The sequence below is a fragment of the Anser cygnoides genome, chromosome 17 (assembly GCF_040182565.1).
Source record: "Anser cygnoides isolate HZ-2024a breed goose chromosome 17, Taihu_goose_T2T_genome, whole genome shotgun sequence".
Taxonomy (NCBI): domain Eukaryota; kingdom Metazoa; phylum Chordata; class Aves; order Anseriformes; family Anatidae; genus Anser; species Anser cygnoides.
Genome location: NC_089889.1, coordinates 5710527 through 5722691, shown reverse-complemented (window position 1 = coordinate 5722691; position 12165 = coordinate 5710527). Strand labels below are relative to the sequence as shown.

The 12165-nt window shown below is 37.8% G+C and overlaps 1 long non-coding RNA gene across 4 annotated transcripts in view; it reads right to left on the bottom strand.

Annotated features, from left to right (window-relative positions):
• Positions 1–12165, bottom strand: part of LOC125180525 (uncharacterized) — a 107226-nt gene that overhangs the window by 23330 nt on the left and 71731 nt on the right. For all 4 annotated transcript variants that reach the window (XR_010825594.1, XR_007159129.2, XR_007159128.2 and 1 more), the window contains one exon: positions 2220–2287. This is a non-coding gene — a long non-coding RNA (uncharacterized lncRNA). The remainder of the gene's footprint in view (positions 1–2219; positions 2288–12165) is intronic.

The following is a 12165-nucleotide window of genomic DNA, read 5'->3' as shown; positions in this document are numbered from 1 at the left end:
ACAATAATATTGAGTTCTCCAATCTGTGACAAAAACATCTGATTTTTGTTGTTGTTGTTTGTTTCTATTTACAGAAATAGCAGGGTACTTATTAGACACTTGTCATGAATGTGGTACAAAATCCTTGTAGCTAACTCTCAGAGTTGTTGAGCACCCATAGCTGCAGCTGACTTCGTTTGAAACTGCAATGATCCACAGACTTGGAATTAAGGTTCTCACTCAATAAATTAGGCAAAACACTCAAAGTGCAGAATACAGCTTGTCCTTAGTCACATCATCATTTAGTCTGAACAAAAATACAGTAACAAAGATGTGAAGGGTCTTAAAAAAGATAATACAGGGAAAATGATTACTGAAAGGACATGCCCAATTGTTTTCCATGAGTACAATCTCATTACTATTATGTAGATCACAGCCTGCTTATACTGGTTGCATCTTCTGGTCTGTAGTTGAGTAAAAGAGTAAAATCTTATTTCTATTCTGAATGGTGTATTCTTCCCCGGTGGTATTTTCCATTACTATTTTTATTGTACAAGGTTCAAAGATCAGCTGCACACAAATGTTACAGACCTACATTCTCCAACCCATTTGACACCCTCTTCTTTCTAATTATGCATTTGGTTAAAATGACTAAATTAAAGTTCACAGAAGTGTTTCTAAGTATACTTAACTTAAAATTTGTTCTTTCTAGTTTAGCCATGCTGTAGTCTATGAAAAATTGGGCAGCTCAAATACTAAAGAAAGATGAAGGAAATACTGCTTGCTCTGAGATTCAGAATGTTATGTTTCTTACCAGAGACCACCATATACACCACACAAGATCCTATATAAGACAGCCTGGCACTGGCAGTACCAGGCATACTGACAGCCCAATTACTATGGCTACAGCAACAGAAGATCACAGAAGCCAAAAATATTTCAAAGACTCTTGTCAGGATGTCTAATATTCACAAAGAAATAAAGCCAAGAATAGCATATGCTTGCTCCTAACTATGCACAGCCCTCTGAATAGATAGGCAGCTACACTAATGGCATGTAGTCCTGCCCAAGGGCATAAACTATGAGCCGACAAAAGAATTCAGTCTTGAAGACCTTGGAGATACCTGTTAAGAGTCTGAGAACCAACATGTTTCTAAGGTTTTCAGGCTTCTAAGCAGTTTAATTTCCACCAAAACTGCAGAAGGAGGCAGGAAAAGGATGTACAGATCAAACCATGCAAAATCTCAGTTTATTCTTGATATGCATTCACACTGTGATGAGCGCTACATTTAGCTTTTCCCTTGGGGCATCAACAACAAAGCCTCATTGGCCCATCTCAAAATGGGGATTTCAAAGCTGCCTACAGCATTTGCAGGCCTGCTGAGCTCTCTCTAAAACCCATGTATGGTTTTTCAAGAGGATTGCTGCCTGAATTGTTTTTCCCTTTCACTGCCCGACAAGTGGTCCAGATTAAGGCTTGAGTGCTTCCTGCAACTATGGAATGCCTGCAAAAATAAAACACATCTTAAACAGGGTGAGTACTAGGTCAAGTCTATCTGCTGTAACAACTGTCTGAGTTGAACAGAGTTTAGAACAAAATCTGGAGCACAGATCTCTTTCTATAAACAAACTATAAACATTGTCAGAGAGGAACCAAAGAAGTCTCTTAAAATCTTATATGTACCAGCAAACATATAAATCAGGCCTGCTATATGGCAGGTCAAACAAATAGCTATTATTACCCCTTTTTTTTTTTTTGGCATTGCTATTATTTAAAATGTCTCTCTTCTGAAATGAGGAGAAACACTTCATTCCCAGGTGCAGAAGGAGAACTTCAGAGATAAATATGTTTCTGACTCACCCAAATCAAAGCTGACCCTGTGGTTGAAGTTGGTGATAAAAATAAAAAAATAAAAAAAGGAAGAAAAAGAAAACTGTTCCCCTTCACCATAAGCGGAAGAGAAACTTCTGAAAAGATAGTGTAGAAAAGGAAAGAAAAAGCTCACCCCCGACCAGCTCTTTCAGGATCTTATCATTAATGTAACATTTAACAGGCAGCCGTCTCAAGCGTGAACCAGCCATTCTCCCTCTTGAAAGTCTTTCTGCTTAGCCAAGCTTAGAAAATCTTTTCACGATAAACATTACACAAAGCAAAGCATAAATTCAGTACAAAGTCAGAAGGATGCAGCATGCAACCAGACTATATGGGATGTTAAAAGACAGCCTTCCCTTACGCTTACCTTGGTGACTCATGCCCAAGGTCTGATCCAAGGTCCGCTGAAGCCAGCAAAGTGCACCAGTTGCACGTCTGCAAGAGGGAAAGTTGGTGATGAAAATCAGAGAAATGTCCCTGCCGATGGGATTCCCTAGATTCCACATCAGGGAAGGACACCCAGGTGATGTTAATGCATCCCACCTCAGCTTCTGGCAAAAACACTTTTAGAGAATTTATTCCTTGCCCTGTCTAACCGGAAACCCTGCCAGATAAATGTGGGAGATGGAAAAAATTCATTTTCCAGAGAAGGAGTCCCTTTTATTATGTGGAAGACATTCTACCCAAAATGGATGCAATTCATACAGCTGCTCAAATGAAATAATTGCATTTTGAATTGTTTGCATTAGGCCCTATTCTTTATTACACATACTTAGAAAAAAAGTTAAAAGAAAATTATTCAGAGCAAACTCAAGGACTTAAAAAAATGCCAGGAGTTGAGCTGCTCATGAAGCAGTATTAGCCTCCTGCTGTTTATACATTATGGCAGAATTCTTAATTACATAATTATGTTCCTTTTTTCCGAGAGAATTCATGCCTCATTCAGCACATGGAGACAGACCGGTGACATTCGATGCTTCCCTTTATCTCTGGTGTTCAGTGGGTACCTCCCTACCTTATGCACAGCACACTAACTGGCCTTGAGACAGAATTATTAATTTCCTAGCGGAGATTTCTGAAGCACTTATCACTAAAGTATCAGTATTTTAAAAACATGACTTATGCTTTCAGGCTCTGTGAAGACAAATGACAGCATTATTGCCACTTCGTTTGCCAGAATTTTTCAACACAGAAACACAACAAATATTTCCTTCATCTTACTCTCAGAAATGACTGAGGCACTTGGCTGAGATCACACATTTCAGGATGAACATACAGCTTGGCAGAACTACGAGCAACTGAGAGGTGTCTCAAAATAGGAAGCACTGGGCAACCTGCTTAACAAACAGTGCAACTTACTCCATTTGCTATTTTGTACAGGAAATGTATGCTTCCTCTTGCAAAAAAACAAAGAGGATAATGGTCGTGCCCTTTCCTCCTACTCCAAAGAATTTATGGGCTAACTCAGACAAATATAATATATGGCTTATTGGAAGTCAGAGAGACATTATTCATTATAGCAGCACTATAATAGACTTTCCCTGAAAAGCAGTTTTAAAGAAAGAATTTGAAATATCCGTCATATCGGGCACATGCAAGAAAGTATACACGCCTTATTCAAACACTACTGGATTAAATGTAATTCTTCTGATGAATGTTGAATCTAGCCCAGAGGGAATAGATACAAGAGATAATGGATGCAGGTATGGTGGGGTGATGTTGGGTGAAAGACACTTTGGGGAAAGTGGCCAAATTTATTTGTAGTTGTTATACATTAACAGCCTGGTATAAGTAGAAATGGAACTTCACAGAGACAAATGGGATATATCTGCTTTATTCTGTAATATGGATTCAAAAGGGCAGACCCAGTAGTGCTGCTTTAGGGGAATGAATGACAACAGATCAGATGAAATAGATACTTCCAATTACATTATCCTGTTTCTGTAGCTAGTATTTTAAAAATATCTACACCCTTTATTTGCAGAACGTTTCCATGAACTGCACTGAAAATCTCAACTCATCTTTCTCATCCCATTTTATACCTAAATCAGTTATGGCAAGTAAGCAGAAGTCTGGACTAATGATAGAAGTTAGCATCATGGACATTTTTAGTGAGACCCAACGCTTGAAGAGCTTTGCCTTTCTACTATAGGACTGACCATTTGCAAATTTTGGTTCCAGGGTTTGGCTTTCCATTTGGCCTGTGTAGAAACTTTTTTTTTTTTTTTTTTTTTTGTCTTCCTCGATGCACACAGCTGGTAGCCCTGGCTGCTACATAGGTGGCTAAAGCCAAGCTTCTACAGACCCGTGCTGTTCCTTCTGCTTACCAACCTTACATCACCTCTTACACACGCAGTGTCTGGGACGGCAGCTCCTTCAGCTGCTCTGTGTGGATGTAGGAAGGTTCCTTGGGCCTTCTAATTATTCTGCCCAAGGTGAGTTGCACTGACACCCAGGGAATTAAGGTGCTCAAACCTTAATTGGTTTTGCTTTGCATGGTCAAGCCTCACTATCAACTTAAGGAAAAAGGCTGAAGTCTGACTGTGCTGTGGAGACTGAACAGTTTCAGTATCTGTAAAATAGGGCAAAATACATTGGATGTTTTCTCCCTTTGCCACACGCACACTAAGCAACATGGTTTTACATGAACCTCCACTGCACAACTCAGCCAAGCACATTAAGCTATCAGCACATCATCAAACCATCACAAACACTTCCTGCCTTCCTTTTCCCTGCTTCTTGTTATTTACCCTTTGCCAGGCAGCAGCAACCGCAATCTGCAGCTTAACAGCTTGCACTACACTGAAAAGAAACCCCTGCACAAAGAAATGTAACCACAAAATTATGTCACTCAGTAGCAATTAGCTTTGTTTTCAATATACACAAACTTTGAGGCTGGGGAGGAATTAAAATGTAATGGCAATTGTGCAGGGAAGCAGGTGAGTGACTCTGTGGCTTATGGCGGATCTATCACTTCTCTTGGGATGGATAAAGTCTGCATTTCACCGGAGCCGTTGCAAGTCCAAGTGCTTTGGCATGCAGGGAAAAGCAGTGATTTGTATCTGATCTGAAACCACAGAACAAACAGGAGCAATGTTAGAGACTTTTGCCCTCATGCAGTGACTGACATGATTTTTTGAACAGCTATTACATGTCTGAAAATTGATGTATTGCTGGTAGCAGCACATAAGGCACCCCCTTTCAATAGCTGTTACTTAGCAATCGGTGTCCAATCCTTAATGTTTTCTTTTGTTAAAAAAAAAATCACAAAAACTAAAGTAAACCACAGTCTGGTTCTGTGCCAACAATATTAACCAGCTTCTTTTAGAGCCTTTGAAGTTAGCAGGGGGCATCCAATCTTGTGGTGCAAGTAAAGAATGATACTTTAAGCGATTCCTTTTCATCCCTTTAACTTAATGAAAGATTAATAGCCTTGTTATTTTTGTTTCTGCTTTATTTTTTATATTCAGAAAAAAAGGGGAATTTTGGCACTTGTTGAAACTGAAATGCTGCCTATAATGATTTTATGCATCAGTGAAGCACTGAGTTGTTTGTTGTTTGTTTTTTCTTTTTGCCCTGTCTGTGAATCCTGTTTAACAATGCCAGGCACAAAGACAGTTACATACTGTAGATCCCCCTAAACAGCCATGCATGTACTTTTGGGAAGTAGGTGGAACAAGGTGGGAGCACGCTGTTAGAGTGCACAGTCCTAAAAGAAAAAGCAGGAAGAGGAGAGGGGGGTTAGCAAATCTTTTCAGCCAAAGAGCTGCGGATTAGTTATAAAAATGTAATCCACTTCCCAGCTGAAGAAAGCAGCTTTATGTCGCTGCTGGCTGTGAAGCTACAATGTGGGTTTTATAACCACCATTTATTCATATATTTTCAACCAAAGCCAACAAGCCAGAATTCCGGACTTGTCATTGCCTTTCAGGACATAGGGGATAGATAGCTTTCATTTTGTCTTTCTGTTTCCCTTCTGGGGTACAGGAGGGCTGTAGATTTCACCTAAAATATTGTTGCACCCATCTGTTCTCTCTGCTTCTGTATTCTTAGTTTTGGGGCCACATTGTGTAGTTTCTGTATTACCACGTGTGCATCCCTGTACAAACAGCACAGTGGACCACAAGAGAAGCATGGTGTAATGTCATGTAGGCCACGCGAGTTTCGTTGTGCCAACTAAGGTCCAGCCAGGCACCTCCCCTGAGCTTGCACAGTAACTGCACTCGAAGTGTAGTTGCTATTTTCAGTACCACACCTCACACCTTTGGTTTTGTGCATGGGAGGATGAATGCGATGTGGCCCTTGATAACTGAGCGAGACCTGATAGCACTCTAAATAAACCCATTACAATCACTTGTTATAAAGTGTTTATTAACGTTGGATCTTGTATTCCAAAGCTCTTTATGCATAATAAGCCGTGGGTAGAGTGTGCTCATTCACTCCAGCTTATGTAAACCTGAAGACGAAGACATATTTTTGCTTTTATTTTATGTCATTTGTATTTCACTTGCACCCCTAAGGGCAAGGCAGCTTTACCCCGAGTGGACATTTCAATTTTAATATAAATAAATAACTGTCTAAGAATCATACACAGATTTGTAATGGAGCCAGGACCTGATTCCAGATTTCTCATCTCCAAAGGCTGGGTTTTACCCCGTTATTCAACATAAAGTGTTAAGTTTCATTCACAATTTCACGTTATAGTTAACGGGATCCCTGTAGCCTCTTACAGCCAATATTTACAACATTGCTAATTTTTGTAATATTCTTTGCTCTGTGAGCTGTTTTTCCTCAAATTTCCTGTTTAACACGCTACTAAATTTTGCATCTGATGTCCACTTTAATTCTTCGGGTTAACTGCAAAAAAAGAGTGAGTCAAATATGATAATACAGCTACTACAAGCAGTGAGTGAACTCCTTTCATCATAAATTTTTCCTTGGCATCTGACAGAGAAGAAGGTTGGGACCTGGAATTTCAAAGGGGAAAAAATACCAAGCATTATGATGTGTGTTAGCAAAGAGATTGTAGAAATGCAGTAGTGGATATCATGTGCACAACGTAACTGAACTTGCAATCCAAGTTCTTTACACGAACGAGCCCAAAGGTTGGCGGTTCCACTGAGGCAGCCTACCTCCCTGACATGTAACCGTTCTGACAGGCAGAGTATTACACGCTTTAAAAGTTGTCTTCATCAGAATTCAGAGGAAGGATGGTCCCACTGTACAAAATAAAACACATCACTGCTCTTGATAACTAGTCTGTTTCAAATGAGAAATCACAGTAGTGTAATACTGTAAAAATTAAACAGAATTTTTCTGCTATTATACCAAACAGCCTACTTAATAAATGGGTAATGAAAAAGAATAATTTATTACAGCTTGTGAATTTTGACAGTTCTAAAAAGACGTTCTTAGAGTTTCCCCAAAGGGAGAAGAAGAATATTTCTTCCTTAACACACTGGCGTTAGGTGTAATTTCTCTGTCTGTAGAATTTTGCTCCTGCCTGGTAGAAGGGATTAGTTTTTTTTTTCTTACATCATAACCTATTTTAAGCAATTATAATCTATGAGTAATAAATCATTTTCATTCACCTCTCATGGGGAGAGAAAAGATGTGAGAGAGCATTCTGGAGTTTTAATTTATATCAATGTTTGCATTACTATTAAATGAATTAAATGGGTTCTACAAGTGTTCTCTCATATATCTGCAATAAATTATGGAGCATCTCAACCTAAGACATTTAATTGTCTCTTTTACCAGCTTTTTGTTTTGTTTTGTTTATTTTTTAAACTGGATAGCACAAACAGTTACAAAACACACTGAAAAACTGAAAAGACTCATGGGTATTGAAAAATAGGACATAACTTCAATCATTATAAACACTGCATACCTATTTGAATTGTAAGGACTTGCAGAGACCCAGGTTGTGCCTCAGAAGCAGTGTAACCTCTGTGAGTACTGACAGCAGTACAGGCACTTCCAAGAGAGACAATTCCTGAAATGAAACACTGGCCCTAGCAAAGTCAAGTGGGATTTTATATCTATGGTTTATTCCTCACTTATATTCTGATGGCATGGCATTATTATTATGATGGCACATCTTTTAAATGCCAAGAAGGAATAACTAAATTAATGTAACAGCACATGGAGGTAGAGCTGGGGAAATATACCTTATATAACCCCATATACCTTAGGGGAAATAAAGATTTTAATTTACATTCCACACTTCCCTGTTATATTTTTGAAGGAACCCAAAACACATTAAGAGGGTTTCTATAAGAGCTCTAAAATTGTACTCAGAACATTGTCCAAGACAACTGGACTCATCTGGATCCATTACAAAAGCTAATTCTTCCTGCAATACAGTGAACTGTCTTATTTCCCTTCTTTTACTCACTTTACAATGTAGAAGAACTTCTATTTTGCCCTCACCAAACAATTAAATAAAAATCTATTCTTTTTACATCGTCATTAAACCAAATAAATTAATTAACATATTTTAAGAAGCGAAAACGTAGTACTTAACTCTTCATGGTAAAAACAAACAAAAAAAAAAGCTAAAAAAAGGCTTCTCTTGTTTATGTCTGTCTTTGCCCTCTGAAATTATTCATCTTTGAAGAAGGAACAATTGGACAGAGAATAAAGCTGCTAACCTTACTTCCATTTGCAGTCTCTGTCCAAAACATTCTATTTTTTCAACTTTTCAGGACTGCTTTGCAGCAAATTGTAGTCACTATGTAAAGGGATTACTTTTGAACAGCTGAACAGTTTCTCTTCAAGTTTGTCTTGGCCTATGCCTTGATATTGAAGGTTTCTGCTTGTTTATTGGATTTTCTTTATCTGCCACTGAAAATCAAATCTTTATACTGAACACACTTTGTACAGGAAAATAAACTCATTCCATTTCAGAACAACTATTTCAAATGGTTAGTCTGATGTAGATCTGTAGATCTACTTAATCGTAATAGAATTTACATGCACACTAACCTAAAGCAAAACCCATTTTAAAGATCATCACACTTAATTACACTAAAGTTCACAACTTTTCCATGCCAATTCTAAGTTCAAAAAGTAGCAGCAGACATAACTAGCAAAGGAAAAAAAAAAAGAAAAAAGAAAAAAGAAAAGAAAGAAAACTGACAGCAAATAACTGAATTTTCTCTGTTTTTCAACACGACTTTCCAGTACCTGAGCAACTTTTTTAAAGTTGCTTAGATATTTCTACAGTTTGTTTCCATGTGCAATGTTTTCTGAGTGACTTGTGGAAAAGGTTGCATAGAAAAACCTTAGAAAGAGCCAGGTGTTCAAGGAAGCCCTCCTATTAAGGAGCTCCTGCAACTGACACGTTATTGAACACCAGTTTCAGTTTCTGCCTTGTTACACTAGTTTGGGATTTGCACATTGCTATTTATTGGATGAGTACTTTAAAAAAAAAACACCACTTTCTTCATGGTCTAACAAGTAGCCTATTTGAAACAGAATTAAGCACAGATAGAAGAGAACTGTTTGACAATGCATTATTCTTCCAGTTTCAAAGGAAATGACATGGTCACTTGGATCCACAGCAAACATCTATAAATGAATAACCAGAGAATTGGTGATTTTTTTGTGTTGTTTTGTTTTTGCTTATTAGTTTAACCAGTTGTGGAGCTGCCTTGCAAACAGATACATATTCCCAAAGACAGAGATGGTATTTGGCTCCATTTCAATGCCACATTGCTGTGGAAATACCTCTTCAGTTAGTTATTTTTTAACATCAAATTGACAAAGACCTAAGGATGTAGATGCAAGAGAGCAAGAATATAAGAAATCAGAAAAAAAAAAAAATAGGGATACCAAGGACATAAAGACATAATGATGTAGCATATGATTCAATTAGGAGCAGCTGATCCACATCCAGGAAGATTCATGGAGCCATCATGAATGTTCTTAATAATGCAATTCCATCCAGACTGTGCTATTAGTTCAGTAGAGATTTTACCCCCAGAGCATCTGCAGGCTTTGATTTGGATCCAGGGAATTGCTTAACAGCTGGAAAATTTTAAATGCTGAATGGGAATTTTGTGTTATGTAATTTTCTCATCTTGATGAATGGGGGAGTTGGACATGTGACTTTCATTAGCACTGATGGAAGTTACTCTTCCATTAGGAAAGGAGAAAGCACCCCCAAGATCTTGATATGCGCTAACTTGAGCCTATTATCTATGTGCATGCTACAAAGAACAGTAATGACTTCAGTACTGGCATGAAGTCTCATGAAATAACCTAAGATTTTAAAGCATGCATGCAAGTTAGGCAGCAACAGAATTAAACAGAAACTATTTATTGTAACCAGCATAGATACCAACACTTAACAAAGCTGCCTTAACTGCCTCTTTTGTTAGTTGTTAATTGTTTGAGCTGAAAGCTTCATTACTGGTTATCTGACTATAGCCATTAGTGAGATCAAATGTTTCAGTCTTTTAAAAGGATGGACTTAAGGAAAATCCTCAAGTTGTTCTTCTAAAAATATACATACATACATATATATATATATTTTTTTTTCTGAGAGGTTCATAATATTTCAGGTTTTATGATGCAAATTTGAACCAAGGCTTTTTTTTTTTTTTAATCAAGAATACAAATTCGACAGTCCAATGGAAATTTTGCTGAGTGCTAACTGTCCAAAAACCCTTTATGTGAAATATTTGATTTGGAAATTAAAATCTGCACCGAGTTCATGGATACCTACGTCATAGTAGCAAAGAAACTGAAAAGAATTTTTTGTGACTAATCTCTCCTAGTTAGTAGGACCACTGTGGTGACAGAAACTAGGAATCATCTTGGGGACAATCCTTTCTATAACCTCAGTGCTTCTTCAGAGGTCTGCCTGAATTTCATGCAACTGAGCAGGGGAGAAAAGATGAAAGTTGCTAAGATAATATGAAATGACAACCTTAATTCTGACACTTCCTAACTTCTGAAGGTTTAACTTTTCAACCAGAACATTCTTCTAATTTGTTAGCTTATTATTCCGGGTAGTCTGGTTGGGAAGCTGCATTGTACAGTAAGGATGTTTGCCTATTGCTTGCTTGTGAAAGCAGACACTTTTCTGTCAACCCTAACTTTTGAGATTTTATCCTAAACTCAATCAATTAACATTACTATGAGATAAGCCATTTTTACAAAATACTGGCAGCTAATGACTTTATCCAGAGAAAAGAAAGCCTTTCTCTACTCAATTTAAGTTACAAACAAAAACATGCAAGTTTATTTTGGATAGCTCTATCCCATTGTAGGCTGTAAGTTTTAAGGCTCACAATGTCTCCAGTTCTAACCCACTCATTTAAGATAATCATTTGTTTGTCACTGTGACCTTGCTAGAGATAACAGACCCCTCCACTGAGCTGACAAAGTAGTTCCCTACTCATCCAGTTCAGTTCAATTAGCCAAGAGAGTTTACACAGTTTAACTAGGGGGCTGAGGTTATCTGCCTGAAGCAGATATTGCCTGCAGGGTGAGCAGTCCCACAAAACACAGACGGCATAAATGTAGGATGCAGCTTATGCTTTGTAAGATTTTGAACTGGTACAGTTGTATTGGGGAACTACTTCTGAGGACCACATATGACTAGAAGACTTCTTATGACTTGCAGGTCTTGCATGTAACATGAGGATCCATGAAGAGGACGACTGAAGATCTTCATTTGTTTGTCTTTGGCATTGATAGGAAAACATTCTATATCCTGTCCCACTGTACAAATTTCTTGACACAGGTCTTCAATTAACACTAATTACATGTTAAAAGAAAGGGTAAAGATGTTTCTGTTTTCCTAGAGGAGGTGTAAAATCATGTTTTTCTGAGCTTAGCTTTAATATCTCTGCATCCTCGTTCTCTGTTTCTAAAGCAAAGCTGATGCCATGAGGCACTGCAGGAATTTGGAAAAGATGCTTTGCTTTTGAAACAGAAGAATCAAATCCACTTTAAATCCCATATAAAAGTTAGTCCAAGAAAGTCAATGAATGGATCATGATCAAAGTCTCTGTATTGAATTTTCTAACAGCTTCCAACAAAATATGTTTTAAAAGGAACTGACTGCATCAAGTGCTTTCCGGAAAGCTGAAATGATAACTCTGAGTTCATGATAGCAGAGCGAAGTAAGAGATGAAACCTCAGTGCCTACATAGCGTATGGGTTGTTTTATATGAGTTGCCAAAAAAGTTCTGAATTCCAAAATGTTCTGTGGGAAATTTATCATTTCAGCCTTCAGTAAATAAATGGAAACATTGTGTTTCTTAAGGACTACAGCCAACCCCAAATACTTGAAATGTGCG